The 14,811-nt window shown below is 38.3% G+C and overlaps 1 pseudogene; it reads left to right on the forward strand.

Annotated features, from left to right (window-relative positions):
• Positions 1 to 3,650: 3,650 nt before the first annotated feature.
• LOC132545042 (uncharacterized) lies at positions 3,651 to 11,669 on the forward strand (annotated as a pseudogene).
• The last annotated feature ends 3,142 nt before the right edge of the window (positions 11,670 to 14,811 follow it).

Consider the following 14,811-nt stretch of genomic DNA (forward strand, 5'->3'; position numbering starts at 1 on the left):
CTGTACTAAACAAACACAGAATTACATCACCACACACATCACATCACTAAACAAACACAGAATTACATCACCACACACATCACTGTACTAAACAAACACAGAATTACATCACCACACACATCACTGTACTAAACAAACACAGAATTACATCACCACACACATCACATCACTAAACAAACACAGAATTACATCACCACACACATCACATTCATCACCACACACATCACATCACTAAACAAACACAGAATTACATCACCACACACATCACATCACTAAACAAACACAGAATTACATCACCACACACATCACTGTACTAAACAAACACAGAATTACATCACCACACACATCACTAAACAAACACAGAATTACATCACCACACACATCACATCACTAAACAAACACAGAATTACATCACCACACACATCACTGTACTATACAAATACAGAATTACATCACCACACACATCACTAATAAACACAGAATTACATCACCACACACATCACTGTACTAAACAAACACAGAATTACATCACCACACACATCACTAAACAAACACAGAATTACATCACCACACACATCACTAAACAAACACAGAATTACATCACATCACTAAACAAACACAGAATTACATCACCACACACATCACTAAACAAACACAGAATTACATCACCACACACATCACTGTACTAAACAAACACAGAATTACATCACCACACACATCACATCACTAAACAAACACAGAATTACATCACCACACACATCACTGTACTAAACACAGAATCACATCACCACACACATCACATCACTAAACAAACACAGAATTACATCACCACACACATCTCATCACTAAACAAACACAGAATTACATCACCACACACATCACATCACTAAAAAAACACAGAATTACATCACCACACACATCACTTTACTAAACAAACACAGAATTACATCACCACACACATTACTGTACTAAACACAGAATCACATCACCACACACATTACTGTACTAAACACAGAATCACATCACCACACACATCACTGTACTAAACACAGAATCACATCACCACACACATCACTGTACTAAACAAACACAGAATCACACAAGCACATGTTTGAAATACATTGATAATCACGGTCAACTCTCCAAACCCTTCTTTCACACTTTAACTTATCCGCTCATTCCTGACTACTGAAGGGCACAAGGTTTAAGGATTGTTAACTACTGCGGGCAGCGTTTCATGATAACAAAGGAATGGAGGTGTATCTCTCTAAAGTTATACCAATGTATAATATAGACAATTCCGGATGTACGAAACATATTAATGTCGTTTGAAGGTCATGAAAATGCTGGCCGTCATTCTGTCTTTAGTCATGTAAATTAGCTGTTTTATGAAGAATATACTTTGGGAATTTAACAGGTAATTGATAGAACTAAATAATGTAGATATCGAAAAGGCGCGTGTTTTGTAGCCAACGACTAAGTGTAAAATTAGGAATACCGTAAAATCTAAAGGATGGTCATTGTATCATCCAATATTAGGATTATAAATATCGTGACATTTATTTTCTTAACATTTGCGGTATTTCTGTGCTTAATACAAAACTATATTTTTATGAAATAATTCTTTAAATGAAAGCGTAAAATAAAAAGAAAAATGTCTTTTTTTGTTTTTGAGTTTTTCTCTTCGAAAAATTTCTTATATCACCTCAAACGATAATTTTATTTATATGAATTTTTCTTAAAGTTTCATAAAGAATCCAGTTGTAATTAGTTCAACTGAAAATAAAAATCAATAGCATATACTGCGTTTTCGGAGTGGAAGGAGATTCTTAATCAAAGTGTACCTTTCGGGGAAAAAAAGCACACTTCCCGTTTGTAATCGAAGGCAATTTCGCCTAACAAGGGAAATAACTCTGATTCAGTTAGACACTTTGTCCTCATCGTGCTTATTAATCCTCTACCAAATGTTAGTTTAAATATGATCCGGAGTGCATGCAAGGAGACTTTTAAAAAAAAAAAAGAAAAACACTGTCACAACTTCCGCTCAGTTTCTCTAAATTGCACGATCACGTGACCAAAAAATGGCAGAAATTGGTAATTCCAATATATATAAAGCCAAGACGGTTCATTTTGTGTGTGTTTGAAGTCGGGGTACTGGACAGACAGAAGACAAGAAATTAATGGTGAAGAGTTTTGTAGGGAAGTTATATCTAAAATAATCCATATGAACTTTCTCTGGTGATCATTGTCGGTAACCCTAATGATAATAATGTTGAAATATCAGAATGTAAATAATATGAGATATTGAAATATACAGCGGGAGATATCAACAAACTTGTAAACGAGAATTGGAAGGTAATTCACGGCATAAATATCACACGGGATGAGAATGGGTTACGTAATAGACCTATTTCGAGATTTCACCATTTGAAATCTTTATTCTGCAGTCTAAGTTGAAAAAATCAAGAAAAAACGATGAAAATGTATTTTTTTATCATTCCTTATGCACCTTCTTCTGTCCTTTCCGTCTTATCTTATCTGTCACTGCTTCTTTCTGTCCCCCATATCATTACAAAGGCATTATGTTTTTCATCTGTTGAAATCATTTTTCTGATCTGCTCTAATTACATGTATAAGATAATTACCATATGCCAAGAGATATAGTTTCTAATATATTTGGGGGAAAAAAGAATATAAAAAAAATATGATTTTTTTACTACTGTAAAACTAATAGCAAAATCATGATAATTTTCATATCAGGTTTATTTATAATTCGATGAAACTAACTAAACCACATACTGATATCGATTCCGTTAGCTGTTGATTATATTCTCATAAGTCCAGAATTTGTTATGTACATGTAGATTAACTGAAATGATCCAGTTTAACATACCTAGAATTACGTTACATGACAAGACAATGGTGTCATATTACATCTAATTTGTAAATGTGTCGGAGTCGAGCCTATAATGTTCCATAGACATATACAGGCAACACCTATCAGCAATATATAGGATTGTATGACCATCTCCACTTAGCTTAATTAAGGACTTGTAATTAATATACAACATTATAAACTTAGATATGTAAACGTAATTTTGTATCAAAAACAAAATAATTCACAAACTGAAAAGTTTAGTTATAAATGAATATATATCTTTTGATATTAACAACGTATGTGTTATTCTCAAAATATTTCAGTAAGCACACCAATCTGGGGAAAGGTTTGTAGGATTTAACTGTACTGAAATTTAAAATCGTGTGTATATTTAACAATGGCTTATGTTATTCCTACCGTGACGTATCGGAGTTGTATTTTTTTTTGTGTACACCGTTTGTAATCCGTCTCATTCCAGGTATGCGACAATATAACAACTGTGTTTTCGCTATACCTATGGTATTAATCCCATAATCATTTATATATCATACACTCTCAGGATATTACGTAAGATTTTTAGATTTGTTATTCCATATCCGGTAAGGAAATCTACGGATAGAACAACAACCTACTGTTCCATTATGGAGTGTGTGTTTAAGTATTTAAAAGGCTGGTCCACATGAGCTTGTCAGTGATAGTGTTCACGGAAGCATGTGTGTGAGGATTGATTGGTGATAGGTAGATCCACCCAGCTATGTTCTATTAATAATTGATGGCGAGAAACCCCTTGCAACCATATCATGATCAGAACCCGCAGCGATTTCAGACACACGAGGAGGACAGAGAATGTAAAGCCCTACATACGACTGAAGGGTTTAGACAAGTGGAGAATTTACAGTTAGGGGGACAGGAGTCCAGAGATCCGTGTCTGATCGGAGACGGTGGTGATGACCAGGTTCAGTCTGACAATCGCTCTTCACAGACAGAGCTGCAGAATCCCCAAATGCAGCATCATTTGGTTGAAAACGAGCGCCAGCAATTGGCAGGAAGTGAACGAGATGGGCTTACACCGAGAAATCGGAGACACGTGGACTTAAATCAGATTGTGCGATCCGAAAGTTTCATAGATCGTCACCAGGGACATGAACTTCAGGCACCACATGTACCCGAACAACCGGAAACAGTCACGACGCGTGTACCCGAACAACCGGAAACACTCACGACACATCATTTTAACAGACAGACGGTACATGGTAGCAATAACGGAAATCATGGACAGACTCCGAGTCTGTCGAACAGTCGACAAGTTCCTAACGCATGTCGGGGTTCAACTCGGATAGACATCTCTTTATTGACAGATAGAAGCCACGTGCAGGATGAACAACCGGAAGTGGTTGTCGATGAGTTCATTGTTCCAATTCTTCCCATCCCAGTGGCAATCGCATTTTGCCTGATGAACTTCGCGGCGCCTGGAATAGGTAAGTCCAAAATGTAGACCTATATACCGACTTAATTCATGTATTCTAATTGTTAGATGCATCACTGACCGCTGTTGTTGCTAAACGACCCCATTAAAGATCATTTGGTTCGAATCCGCCTGATTTTGCGTGACACATATATAACAGTGCATGCCTTGTAATTGCCACGTTAACAACGGCTTGAAATCTTTTACCAAATTGTAGCGTGTGTTACCCAAAATAAAATAAGTGTGTGTAGCTTTATTCATTTATATTCATTAAACTCAGTTCCGTTTCTGTTGACAAAGAATTTTGCCTATTTTTTATTTCTTATTTTATTTTGGCCGTGCACACACTATTCAATGAATAATAGATAGACTTGCTTTTACTTAGAACGACAAATGATAATATTTCTGAAGCAATTATCCCTTGGAGAATACCTGTGGTTATTTATGTTTTTCAATGAATAGATGAATAACAATGTATGGAATTTTTATTGTTTTCTTTTTTTTAATTTGCGTCAATCAATTTAAATACCAGTGCCTTAACATGTTTGTGGTGCTTCAATGCTTAAAGGACTAATTGTAGACAATTTACGCTATTTTAACGAAAGCTTGTTCCATTCACCGAGTTATCAATTTACGTCTGAAGAATGTATTTCCTGTGTTTCCACATACAAAAGTATGATAATTGTCGACTTACGTTGTGTCACAAATGTAGAAAGCTTCTCTACATATAAAGACACATATTCTCGAATGGGTACCCTTTGTGCATGCAGATGTATGTAAACAAATTAAAACAAACAAAACAGCATGACATAAACATCTTAAATTTTAACTATTAAGAAGAAGAGAGATAAGTAAGTTCTGACAACCTGTGCAAAATTTATTTAAATATCACATGTATATAGACATATAAACGAGGTCAAAAAAAAAAAAATTGCTCTGTTGCCCAGGCACCATCGTGGCGGGAATGTGTATGCCCTGTTGTGGAGATGCTGTTGAAATGTCCCGCCGCCAGAAGTTGTGTTCTGGCGCAGCCGTAGTTGGTGTAGGATTTTTGCAGCTCCTCCTAACGGCCTGTTTCCTAGTTGGCTGGATTTGGAGCGTCATCTGGGGACTGTCTCTTGTTGGAACATCATGTAAGTTTTAAAAAAAAACTTTATAAATCTGGTATACCATGCATTAGCTGTTTTGATATTGCACTTGTGTTGTACGTTACAATAAGGGCAGTACATGATAACCGTAGTATGTGACAATAACTGTAGTATGTGACAATAACTGTAGTTTGTGACAATAACTGTAGTTTGTTACAATAACTGTAGTATGTGACAATAACTGTAGTTTGTGACAATAACTGTAGTATGTGGCATTAAGTGTATTTTGTGACAATAACTGTTGTATATGATAATAACTGTAGTTTGTGACAATCAATCCACTCCACTGAATCTCTATGTCCCCATGTATCTGTGCTGTGACCTCTATGTTCCCCTCATCTGTGTTCTGATCCCTATGTTCCCACTGATCTGTGTTCCGATCTCTATGTTCACATTGATCTGTGTTCCGATCGCTATGTTCACATTGATCTGTGTTCCGATCGCTATGTTCCCACTGATCTGCTCTTTGTTCCCTGTGTTCCCACTGATCTGTGTTCCGATCTCTATGTTCCCATTGATCTGTGTTCCGATCCCTATGTTGCCACTGTTCTGTGTTCCGATCCCTATGTTGCCACTGTTCTGTGTTCCGATCCCTATGTTCTCACTGATCTGTGTTCTGATCCCTATGTTCCCACTGATCTGTGTTCCGATCCCTATGTTGCCACTGATCTGTGTTCCGATCCCTATGTTCCCACTGATCTGTGTTCTGATCCCTATGTTCCCACTGATTTGTGTTCCGATCCCTATGTTCCCACTGATTTGTGTTCCGATCCCTATGTTCCCACTGATCTGTGTTCCGATCCCTATGTTCCCACTGATCTGTTCTCCTATCCCTATGTTCCCACTGATCTGTGTTCTGATCCCTATGTTCCCACTGATCTGTTCTCCTATCCCTATGTTCCCACTGATCTGTTCTCCTATCCCTATGTTCCCACTGATCTGTTCTCCTATCCCTATGTTCCCACTGATCTGTGTTCCGATCCCTATGTTCCCACTGATCTGTGTTCCGATCCCTATGTTCCCACTGATCTGTGTTCTGATCCCTATGTTCCCCCTGATCTTTGTTCTGATCCCTATGTTCCCATTGATCTGTGTTCTAATCCCTATGTTCCCACTGATCTGTTCTTTGATCCCTATGTTCCCACTGATCTGTTCTTTGATCCCTATGTTCCCACTGTTCTGTTCTTCTATCCCTATGTTCCCACTAATCTGTGTTCTGATCCCTATGTTCCCATTGATCTGTCCTCCTATCCCTATGTTCCCACTGATCTGTTATCCGATCCCTATGTTCCCATTGATCTGTGTTCCGATCCCTATGATCTTACTGATCTGTGTTCCGATCCCTATGTTCCCCCTAATCTGTTGTTTGTTCCCTATGTTCCCACTAATCTGTGTTCTGATCCCTATGTTCCCACTGATCTGTCCTCCTATCCCTATGTTCCCACTGATCTGTTATCCGATCCCTATGTTCCCATTGATCTGTGTTCCGATCCCTATGTTCCCACTGATCTGTGTTCCGATCCCTATGTTCCCACTGATCTGTTCTTTGATCCCTATGTTCCCACTGATCTGTTCTTTGATCCCTATGTTCCCACTGTTCTGTTCTTCTATCCATATGTTCCCACTGATCTGTTATCCGATCCCTATGTTCCCATTGATCTGTGTTCCGATCCCTATGTTCTTACTGATCTGTGTTCCGATCCCTATGTTCCCATTGATCTGTGTTCCGATCCCTATGTTCTTACTGATCTGTGTTCCGATCCCTATGTTCCCCCTAATCTGTTGTTTGTTCCCTATGTTCCCACTAATCTGTGTTCGGATCCCTATGTTCCCACTGATCTGTCCTCCTATCCCAATGTTCCCACTGATCTGTTATCCGATGCCTATGTTCCCATTGATCTGTGTTCCGATCCCTATGTTCTTACTGATCTGTGTTCCGATCCCTATGTTCCCATTGATCTGTGTTCCGATCCCTACGTTCCCACTGATCTGTGCTCCGATCGCTATGTTCCCACTGACCTGTGTTCTGATCTCTATGTTGCCATTCATCTGTGTTCCGATCCCTATGTTCCCACTGCTCTGTGTTTTGATCCCTATGTTCCCATTGATCTATGTTCTGATCCCTATGTTCCCACTGATCTGTGTTCCGATCCCTATGTTCCCACTGATCTATGTTCCGATCCCTATGTTCCCACTGATCTGTGTTCTGATCCCTATGTTCCCCCTGATCTGTTTTTTGATCCCTATGTTGCCACTGATCTGTTCTCCTATCCCTATGTTCCCACTGATCTGTGTTCCGATCCCTATGTTCCCAGTTTTCCGTCATAGATCATTGAGCCTTTACGATAAATATTGTAGAACTGTTTGACGTGTGAAATGTGTACATTTGCTACCGTTCTTTATTACTCGATGATTTAAAACCATGCGTCAATTTTTGGTTTGGCCGACAGTGGATTACTACGAAAAGCCACGTGAAATATCAAGTTGGAGAAATCGTGTAAGCAGTGCGCGTGCTCAGTCTGATAGTACGTGTTCATGTTTTACCCGACCACTTGGATCCGGCAGAAGACGACCTCGTTCTAATTTTATCTACCCGATGCGAGCGCCATCTGATATCGACAGGGACAGCCCACCACCCCCCTACGTCATGTTTGCCACGCCCCCTCCTTCCTAAAGCCCACCTGCTCCTACTGATGGCCTTACCAATACTGCTGAACAGGTGAGTACTGAAAACCCCTACCGAGGGAACTCATTTGAAAAGGAGATACATATGATATTTTACACTTTCCGGAAAACCCCGAAGATGTCCGATCGGTAGATAAGTTTCGTGAAAGATATTCTCCATGGTAGAATAATGGACAAATATGGAAACATTACGATATCAGAGAAATTTTATTTATCCGAGTTAAATTTTATATAGATTTATTTTGGTCACTGAAACTCATTTTTATCGAAGTTTGTCTGGAGGGAGATGATAATGGAATGTTCACGATATCCTTGCTGTCACAAATACAATCGAGAACAAAAGAATCACGTGACTCCATAGTAGAACGCTCCAGAATAAACGCTAGTTCCAAGAGAGCTAATTGTGCAAAAGAGAGTTATGGTTCTTGTACACTGCACTTCTCCTTATCAAGATCGATCTACACATGAAGTTTATTATTGATACCTATTATAGTATTTGTGATATGCTCCGGACAAAATTATGACGAACGGACGAACAAACGGACAGACTGACAAAGCGGCGACTATATGCTCTCCCTTCAAGGGGCATAAAGATGCATGTAAGAACAGATTGATAGTAGTCTATTATGGGGTGTTCAATACTGAAAACTAAATATTTATCTAGGTGGAGTCTCTTTCACATACCCATAAAAGATTTGTGTATGCTGCTACGTACATAGGAAAAGAATCGTTTAACTTTACAATGGTTTATGATTGATAAAATTGATAAAAAGAACGATATAATTGTCACTTTAGATCCCTTGGGGATTACCCATTATATTTCTATCACATCTCGCTTCATGTCGAATGATTCCGGGTTAACATAGATTATTGGTTAGGTTCATTGAAAATACAAATCTTACATTGTACGAACTCGGTATAATGGGTGTAAACTAATATGTTTTAATGGCGAAAAGCAGTTTTAACATTACAAAATAATTTCAGCTGGGCTATATGTAGTGAATACAATCGAAACTCTGGTGAAATTATATTGCATCGCCTTTCCTTAACCTACAGGGTAGGACAGAGAAATATCCACAATGAGAGAGGCTTTGCCAAGAATCTCTACCCTTGTGTGAGATTTCTCTATCCTACCCAAAAGACAGGATATTATCCCTGCAACCATTTTTGTACAACAGAGTCGTTATAATGAGATTTGTCTGGATATATCTTCGACGTGTAAGTCATGTGGAGGTCCGGAGTTCAAATCCCGGTCTAATCGTTGTCATTCTTTTTGGGTTGAGAATTGTGGTTCAGTTACCGTTCTGGAGTTTCTAAAATGGCTAATCGTTTTTCTTTTTTTTTTCCGTATGAAATTATGAAATTTTAAATATACGGTACCAGTATGACTGTGTAGTTTTTTTTTTTTAATTTTGTCTTTAATTCCTGGCCTCTATTGTCAATACTCAAGGTCCCGGCAAGCTTTCCTGGCGTGTTTCTTTTATCTTACTAGAGACACGATAGCGTGATAACGTCAACGGGATATAGATCATAGTAATGTCATATGTATATAGACATGAAATCAATACAGTATATATGTCAGAATTATAGGTTATGGAACAGCTGATTTATTTCTTCGTGGCTTAAATGGAGCCAAACTATGTTATAAATTGTCTGAAGCTCTAACACAAATAACAATAGATTTGTGTCAGTTTGTGAAGGGTGCAAAGGTCACTACACAACGCGAAATTCATATTTAAACTACAAAGATTAGAAACTTATAATGTAGCAAACAAATCCATCTCCAACACCCTCCCCCCCTGAACCCAACACCTCTCCCCCTCCCCCCTTACCCCCCACCCCCACCCCCACCTCCTCTAATATATTCATACAACCATCTACGTATTCCAATAACAACAAAAAATGGCGACAATAGTTTTTATACTTGATTAGGAAATCAATTACCGCCTTTTTTGATTATCCAGTGAAATGTGTTGTCCAACAATGGTTTATTGTGTACAGCTTATGTGCTTCGACTGTATAATGTATGAAGTGTACCATGTAGTGTTGACATGTCTAGCGTGTGTGGTGGACAGTAATCACTCCATATCTACAGGCTATAGATAATCTGCCATGGAATGGTCTGTTGTCACATCTGATATCGAATTCTCAATGCTTGAATAATTACTGTATTTTTTTCTGTTAACGACAATATTCACTGTTGATATATGTAAACACACGTATCGCTTGGCATTCAAGAACTCCGGATATCTCTATCATATTATTCATGATTAACATCCATTTCATTACGTATATTACATTGTGTATTGCTCTTTATAAATAAAACATGTAATTGATGAGTTATCTCCCTTTAAGCATTGATAAAATAATTTGATATATCTCCCATTTGTGCGCTACAGTAATTGATCGACAAGACAGAGATGCCACTTTAAGGGTGTATGTTACACAACACAGTATTTTTGGAACTTTGTTAAGTCTATTTCCCTAAGGAAACATTAATAGTGTAACTGCGATTTATCAGTTACGTCCTCCCCATTTAAGGATCTCCCCTTGTGCACTGCACGGATTACACACGACAGAACTGTCACCTTAAGGGTGTATGTATCCTACATTGTATCCTTGCGTAGATTACATGTTTCTTTTCACGTTATACCTACGGTTTCTGCTGAAATCATTCAAGAATATGTTACCACCCCCTACCTCGTAAAAATTTACGTTATTTTACAAGTTAAACGTGTAGGATAAATGTGTATCAAGTCAGCCTAGAGTTAGCTAAAGGATGTATGCTACATTTGCCTGAACGTGTGTTTGCTAGAGTCAGTTTCATCATAGATATGCTTATAAATTAAAGGATTTCTTCAAACGGAGACAAATCAAAGTCGAACAGAATAACGCAGACCTGAAGAACCACGCATGAGAAAAAAGTTTAAAGGAAAAAAAGAAAACGAAACATTGTGTGTTTATACCTATTTTTTATTCTGATGAGTGCAAGATATAAGATATTTTGTTAATAATGACATTTTATACGTTACAGCCTCCTACACAAGATTTGCAAGAAACTAATGAAGTTCCGAACATTTCGTCGGCCACGCGGTGTAATGTGTGCCAGAAAGATTTTGTTACAGAAGAACACCGGGTAAGTTTATGACGTCATGCTTGATATCTTAGATCCTCTTTTAACAGGAAATGACATTGTGTATATATGTAAAATTAAATTTAATTATCAAATTCTCATTCTCTTTGTCAGATGTCTGATTTACCTTCGTTTACCCCTGTTAATTTTTTCGCCACTGAAGTCGTACTTTGTTAACAAAAGAAAAACGTTTATCTTTTGTGTGTTTTTCAGTTTTCCTGTAGACGGTGTTCCGATATTGTTTGTCGACATTGCTATACAAAACGTATTCCATTTCAAGGAGGAGAGAGTTGCATTGTGTGTGACGTGTGTTACAGTGAACATCTCGAGATGGAAGCGGAAATGCAGGACCACATATAGTCACTTCCGGTGTACAAAATATTAATCTTCTGAGATGTAGGTTGACAAACCTTAAGATTATTTACAATAACTTGTCTGTCTCGAGATGGAATTTTTACGTTGATTGGATGATTCCTTCTGATTTTGTCGACTTGGTCTGGATGCTGCAACAACTTATGTAAGCCTTTACAAGGAAATGAAGACTGTGGCACATATATATGTGGACAATTTCCTGGAATTTAAAGGACTTGATTGTTAAAACATTTTGATGATTCCGAAATGAATCGGAACGGAAGTTGAATTCATCTTCCTCTGGAAGATGCTCATTGAGTCGGCAAGTATTTTTGTAGGATACAAACATTTTGTCGAATATGATCAATGGAATTTTTACACGTTGTTGTGATATGAAAATATATTGGTGCTGATATTTGTTTGAAATATGTATTTTCGACTTGGTGTATGCATGACTCCGACACAACGAAAATGTGTGTGACGCTTAACAATCTGTGTTTCGTATCATGTGGTCAATATGTAGTGGATATATTCCCCGTCCAGATTTGTATACTCAGTGTGGACAGAAATATCATCAGATAGGCAAAAGCGACTTTACAGCCTCGTAATGATTGTGTCTCTACTGTATTACAGGTAATACCACCAACACGGAACACGATTTGTAATGTTTCTTTTGAACGGATAACCTTATATATACCAGTGTATCTTGTGAATATTCTTTTGTGTTTTTGACACGTGATATTGTACACATTACAAATAATAATGTATTGAACCATTTTGCCACACATAACAATCGTTTTCGCGGTACCCATAATTCGCCATCTTCTATTTGGTAACAGCAATATTCACTTGTTTATCGTCCAAGTCTGATCTTGTTCCTGGTTGGTGTGATGATTTCATAGAATTTCCAATATCAACATGCTACAACTATTTTTTCAAAGTAAACGAGGGTTCATAGATCTTGGCACCTACCATTGCTTGGTCATGTTTCTCCTTCAAATTGTAACTTTCCTTATTTTCTTCTACTCTTGCCTCTGTTTTTGGATCATAATTACATGAAATTTGAAAATTCCACTTAAGAAATAGCAACAATAGCCTTTAAGTATTAGATCCAAGATGGTTTTTCTGTCGGCCAGTTCGTTTTCCTGATCCGTCCCCAAATCAAAAGGCATAACTAGCGACCAACGGGAGCCTACAAGTATGAGAAAAACCGAACTTAGTGCACTGAACTTCTCAAGAGTAAGTGATAACAGACTTTCACAGCCAAAATCCAAAATGGCCGCCTGTCAGCCATTTTGTTTTCATGATCAGTACCAAAATCAAACGGACATAACTAGGTATCAAGGGAGTACCTGCATATATTTCAAACAACATCAACAACCGCAGTTAATATATATATCGTGTAGCAGTTCTTATTATAGGGGAAAATCACAGATTAATTCACTTTGAAAAAGTAAAGAATAAATGACTGGCGAGGAGAAAAAGTGCCTGGCCTTGAGGACAAAATTTGCTGGCTTCTCATTTAATGATAAAAAAATTACACATTCCTAATAGTTATAGCAACAGCATTCGAAGCGGATAAAGTAAGAATTCGGATTTTTGGTTAAGGTAATATGTACTGGAATCGGGGTGAGGTATTCCGATTGATGAAGTCAACGATGTTTCGAAAACTGACAATGAAATATTTTAATATATCCATTTACAACTAAAGAAGTTCTTGTGTATCCTGGAATAGAAAGTATCCATACAAACAGGGTCCTACTAACGAGCTTCTGCTGTACATTGAACAAAAAGTGTCCGAACGAACGAGGTTTTACTGTACACAGGGCAAAAAATGCCCATATTATAGAGGTTTTACTGTACACAGGACAAAAAGTGTCCGAACGAACGAGGTTTTACTGTACACAGGACAAAAAATGCCCATATTATAGAGGTTTTACTGTACACAGAACAAAAAATGCCCATATTATAGAGGTTTTACTGTACACAGGACAAAAAATGCCCATATTATAGAGGTTTTACTGTACACAGGTTTTACGTACACAGAACAAAAAATGCCCATATTATAGAGGTTTTACTGTACACAGGACAAAAAGTATCCACGCTATAGAGGTTTTACTGTACACAGAACAAAAGCTATCCACGCTATAGAGGTTTTACTGTACACAGGACAAAAAGTGTCCAGATTATAGAGGTTTTACTGTACACAGAACAAAAGCTATCCATATTATAGAGGTTTTACTGTACACAGGACAAAAAGTGTCCAGATTATAGAGGTTTTACTGTACACAGGACAAAAAGTGTCCAGATTATAGAGGTTTTACTGTACACAGGACAAAAAAGGTTTTACTATATACAGGACAAAAAGTGTCCAGATTATAGAGGTTTCGGTGTATACAGTACAGACTGTGTCCAGACGTACGAGGTCGTACTTTACAAAGATTCGCATCCGATTGATGTGGTACAGTAATAGATATATGCGGAAGTTATTACCAAACATTCGGGGTCGGGGTAGTTACCATACCAATTATCAGGGGCCGGGGTAGTTACCATACCAATCATCAGGGGCCGGGTTAATTACCATACCAATCATCAGGGACCGGGGTAGTTACCATACCAATCATCAGGGACCGGGGTAGTTACCATACCAATCATCAGGGGCCGGGGTAGTTACCATACCAATCATCAGGGGCCGGGGTAGTTACCATACCAATCATCAGGGGCCGGGGTAGTTACCATACCAATCATCAGGGACCGGGGTAGTTACCATACCAATCATCAGGGGCCGGGGTAATTACCATACCAATCATCAGGGGCCGGGGTAGTTACCATACCAATCATCAGAGACCGGGGTAGTTACCATACCAATCATCAGGGACCGGGGTAGTTACCATACCAATCATCAGGGACCGGGGTAGTTACCATATCAATCATCAGGGGCCGGGGTAGTTACTATACCAATCATCAGGGGCCGGGGTAATTACCATACCAATCATCAGGGGCCGGGGTAGTTACCATACCAATCATCAGGGGCCGGGGTAGTTACCATACCAATCATCAGGGGCCGGGGTAGTTACCATACCAATCATCAGGGACCGGGGTAGTTACCATACCAAACATCAGAGACCGGGGTAGTTACCATACCAATCAT

This window comes from Ylistrum balloti, unplaced genomic scaffold (genome assembly GCF_031769215.1).
Source record: "Ylistrum balloti isolate Yb309-2 unplaced genomic scaffold, AGI_CSIRO_Ybal_v1 Utg369820, whole genome shotgun sequence".
Classification (NCBI taxonomy): Eukaryota; Metazoa; Mollusca; class Bivalvia; order Pectinida; family Pectinidae; genus Ylistrum; species Ylistrum balloti.